The sequence below is a fragment of the Carassius gibelio genome, chromosome B8 (genome assembly GCF_023724105.1).
Source record: "Carassius gibelio isolate Cgi1373 ecotype wild population from Czech Republic chromosome B8, carGib1.2-hapl.c, whole genome shotgun sequence".
NCBI lineage: Eukaryota > Metazoa > Chordata > Actinopteri > Cypriniformes > Cyprinidae > Carassius > Carassius gibelio.
Window position 1 is genome coordinate 25,225,545 of NC_068403.1, and position 4,789 is coordinate 25,230,333.

General features: G+C 34.8%; 1 long non-coding RNA gene across 1 annotated transcript; it reads right to left on the reverse strand.

The window, feature by feature from the left end:
- Positions 1 to 3,283: 3,283 nt before the first annotated feature.
- Positions 3,284 to 4,499, reverse strand: LOC127962868 (uncharacterized). Its single transcript, XR_008154678.1, has 3 exons — positions 4,257 to 4,499; positions 3,545 to 3,798; positions 3,284 to 3,378 (listed from the first exon to the last, which is right to left on the reverse strand). It is a non-coding gene; the product is annotated as an uncharacterized LOC127962868 (long non-coding RNA).
- Positions 4,500 to 4,789: the final 290 nt, after the last annotated feature.

The window sequence follows — 4,789 nt, forward strand, 5'->3', positions numbered from 1 at the left end:
ACTGTAAGTGTATAATTTGTTAAAAAAAAAAAAGTTAAATGCTTTTTCTGTGTTGTTTAGTAGAAGAGTTTACACTCTGTCATTCATACACCTGCTCACATTCTTTCTCACACACACACACACACACACACACACACACACACACACACACACACACACACACACACACATGCGTCTGTTAAATGTTATGATATCAAAGTTAATGTTGTGATTTATTTGTGTACTGCCAGAATAGTTGGAAAAAAACCTAACTAATTGTAAATTTATTGTATGTGTTTTCGTATATTTTTATACAATATATACAATTGAACAAAGTCCAATTTGATCTTAAGTTATATTCATCAAATGTTCAATGCTTTGTTTATGAACTCTGTAGCTGTTAATGCCATCCTTTTCTGCATTTCTTCTAACATGTTACTTTTTGACTTTTCTCTTGTTTTTAATAAATATTTTCCTTTTGGTAATTATTATTTGTGTGTAAAAGTGATATTTAAAATGAACAACATTTGTAGGTTTATGCCTAGCCCAATTTGGGTTAATTTTAACGTAGAAATGCATTGTTTCCCCACATGGCTGCACTCTGCGAGTTTATTTTCTGCCAGCAGGAGGCGCTAAGAGCGGGAGAGGTAGGTTTCTCCGGTAACGGCTGCAGAGCGGTGCTGAGCTCACAAACGCTGCCTTATCAAGCACATGCGAAATGATATCGAACATTTTCTAAATACAGTAGTTTTCCTTCTGAAATACAGTGATAAAAAACACCCGCTCTGTTTTTTTAAACCCTGCAATATAGTCATTTTAAACCATAAAAAAGGCAACCCAGCAGGCTGGGTTAAATATGATAACCCAACTGGTTGGGTTAAAACAACCCAGCGCTGGGTTCGTCCCTTTTTGACCCAGCGCTGGGTTGTCAAAATAACCCAAATTGGGTTGTTTTCAACCCAGCAGTTTTTAGAGTGTATCTACACTCTTAAAAATAAAGGTGCTTATGCAATAGAAGAACAATTTTTGGTTCCACAAAGAACCATTCAGTCAAAGGTTCTTCAAAGAACCTTCTCTTTCTTACCACTTTATAATCTGAAGAACCATTTTTTGCCACAAATAACACTCTAAAAACTGCTGGGTTGAAAACAACCCAATTTGGGTTATTTTGACAACCCAGCGCTGGGTCAAAAAGGGACGAACCCAGCGCTGGGTTGTTTTAACCCAACCAGTTGGGTTATCATATTTAACCCAGCCTGCTGGGTTGCCTTTTTTATGGTTTAAAATGACTATATTGCAGGGTTTAAAAAACCAGAGCGGGTGTTTTTTATCACTGTATTTCAGAAGGAAAACTACTGTATTTAGAAAATGTTCGATATCATTTCGCATGTGCTTGATAAGGCAGCGTTTGTGAGCTCAGCACCGCTCTGCAGCCGTTACCGGAGAAACCTACCTCTCCCGCTCTTAGCGCCTCCTGCTGGCAGAAAATAAACTCGCAGAGTGCAGCCATGTGGGGAAACAATGCATTTCTACGTTAAAATTAAACCAAATTGAGCTAGGCATTAAACCTACAAATGTTATTCATTTTAAATATCACTTTTACACACAAATAATAATTACCAAAAGGAAAATATTTATTAAAAACAAGAGAAAAGTCAAAAAGTAACATGTTAGAAGAAATGCAGAAAAGGATGGCATTAACAGCTACAGAGTTCATAAACAAAGCATTGAACATTTGATGAATATAACTTAAGATCAAATTGGACTTTGTTCATTTGTATATATTGTATAAAAATATACGAAAACACATACAATAAATTTACAATTAGTTAGTTTTTTTTCCCAACTATTCTGGCATAACAGTACACAAATAAATCACATTAACTTTGATATTATAACATTTAACAGACGCATGTGTGTGTGTGTGTGTGTGTGTGTGAAAGAATGTGAGCAGGTGTATGAATGACAGAGTGTAAACTCTTCTACTAAACAACACAGAAAAAGCATTTAACTTTTTTTTTTTTTAACAAATTATACACTTACAGTTAGTTTCATAGTCCATGAATACAGATCATGCATCACAGTCAATTTTCATGATCTCTTTAGCAAAACTGATGTAATCATGAAGAAACCCCATCAGCACAGCATGTGACATCTTCTACATCATCCAGGGCAGCGTCCTTCTTTAAACCACCGCTGCATCAGTTTAGGGGAAAGATCCTCCTCTCTGACCAGCATTCATCCCAGTCACCGCCTGTTCTTCATCAGTGGCCTAAGAGAAACACATTTGAAAAAATTAAACATTTAATTAAACTATCCATTTTCAGGTAAAGGTGTATTCACATCCGTAAGGATAGGTAAATAATCGGTTTTAAAGTTTCAACACTTTGTGCGGTTGTTTAATGTCTCAGTCCACCACAGCGCTCCAGAATGCTATAATGGCAGCACTAGTGTGAGGACAGGTGATATTGTTTGAATAAATATTGCTTTCAGAAAGCTTCTTTACTGAAACATTAAAACAGACATGACATTCACATACATCACAATATTCACGTACATGGAGGGCTGCTCTTCAAACCATTAGTTCACCAAATAATTAAAATGTTCATAATTTAATCTCCCCATGTTTTTCCAGACTCATACAAAATCTGCTAATTTTTGGGAAAACGTATGAATATATTTAATATTCTCTTAATTTGTGTCCTCCATTGCTGGTCTGGGAGACCAGTATTTTATTTTGAACATACATGTTTGCTATCATATAATTTAAGATGTATTCATATATAAATATCAGAATTTACTTCTACAATAACTCTATATTTATGAAGCTTGAAAATACTGATTATCTAAACTATAAATGGATTAACAAATATTATGAGAAAACTAAAAATATATTAATTTATGTTGTAAAGACAGACAAAAGTCTTATAGGTTTGGAATGACTTGAGGGCAAGTAAATGATTTTTTGTGTGAACTTTACCTTTAAGAGCGAAGACCAAGAATAATGACTCTCCAAATCAGACAACTCCAAACTTGGTTTGATTTCTGCAATAAAAAACACAGACATCAATGGTCTTAATGAAATGAGCACGTATTCACACTGTTGTTGCATCAAAATGTGAAGTAAACTGGCAGGAGACGACAGAAAATTTTATTTTCTAAAAATAACTTGCATAAAATCTCAAAGGAATGATGCTCTCCCATGTCTCTTGCTTTTAACATCTACAAAAACAAAAAACAAACATTATTTTACTCTTAGTAAAAAAACAACAACTGATAACATGAAATTATGAAGTTTACTTGCCTTAAACGATCTTTCCCTCTCTTCAGAAGAAGCTGAGAAAACCTCCTCCTCACACAAGCAGACTTGTGTGTCCTTAACTCCAGTTAGTTTGAGTTCTGCAAAGAAGGGGCATCAATGGTTTCAATAAAATATTAACATATACATACATACATATATAAAATCCCATTTTTTTTTGCATCAAAATGTGAAGTTAACAGGCAGGACACAACAGAAACATTAATTTTCTAAAAAAAAAAAAAAAGTAATAATAATTTAACTTACATCAGTCTCAAAAGAATGACGTTATCTTGTCTCTGGATTGCAACATCTAAAAAAACAACAACATTATTTTAGTCTTAGTAAAAATAAAGATAACTTGATGTTATTCTGAAGTTTACTCTCCTTAACCCGTCTGTCCCTCTCTTCAGAAGAACACCTCCTCCTCATCCTCACACAGGTCTGTGATTCCTCACACAAACAGCTTCTGTGTCTTTAACTCTCAGCGCGAGGACAATGAAGACAGGAGCTGGACAAGTCTGAAATATTACATGTAAAACATACTTTTAACAGTTACCACTTCAACAGCCTCAAAATAATTATGCTAGTCTTTACTACACAATGCCGTTTCCTTTAGGAGACAAACATACATTCAGTTTAACCGCGAAAAAAAAGACAAATTCACATGAGCGTAACCGTGACCATAACCGTCTGTTAACGCCTCAAAGAGAACAGATAATGTAAAATCTTATGTAAATATGACAAAATACATTCACAGACGTTATATTAAAAGTACATCCTCCGTTCAGTGACGTTACATGAGGCAGTTAAGACCTCCGTGTCCGAGGCGAAAACCGCGTCCTTTTTTTATATATATATATATATATATATATATATATATATATATATAACGTTAAGCTCCTTTGTTTCCGCCTTTCATACAACCGGGTAAACAATAAAAGATAACTTTACATTTTGAATATTTAACGTTACTTACCATAGTCTTTCACTCGCTTCTCGCTTCTATCACGCTGAGAAAATGGCGGCTGCTCGCACTGGAGACGTACGATTTTGACGTGACGTGCGTGCTCTCCTTCACGTCCGCGTCCTCAACCCACCCCGCTGGGTTAAAAAAAAAAGAGTTATTTTCAACCCAAACTTGGGTTAAAACATCCCAAAGTCCTATCCAACGGCCTCAACCCAGCAGTTGGGTTGAAAAAACAACCCAGCGTTTTTTAGAGTGAACCTTTTTTGAAACAGAAAGGTTTTTCAGTTATTAAAGGTTCATAATGGAACCATTTAGACAAAAAAGTTATTCTATGGCATTTTTAAGACTATATATCTCTCATGAGCTCCTATGTGTGTTCTGTTCTGTTTAAAAGTAATTGGGAAAGAGAATTGAAATATTCATGGTAAACCCAAAAGCAAGATTGAAAGAAAACTTTTTTTTTACTGTTAGTATTTGTGGTTGTGAATACAGTATTACACAGTATAAAAGAAACAAAATACATCCAGCATGTGCAGTTCCAG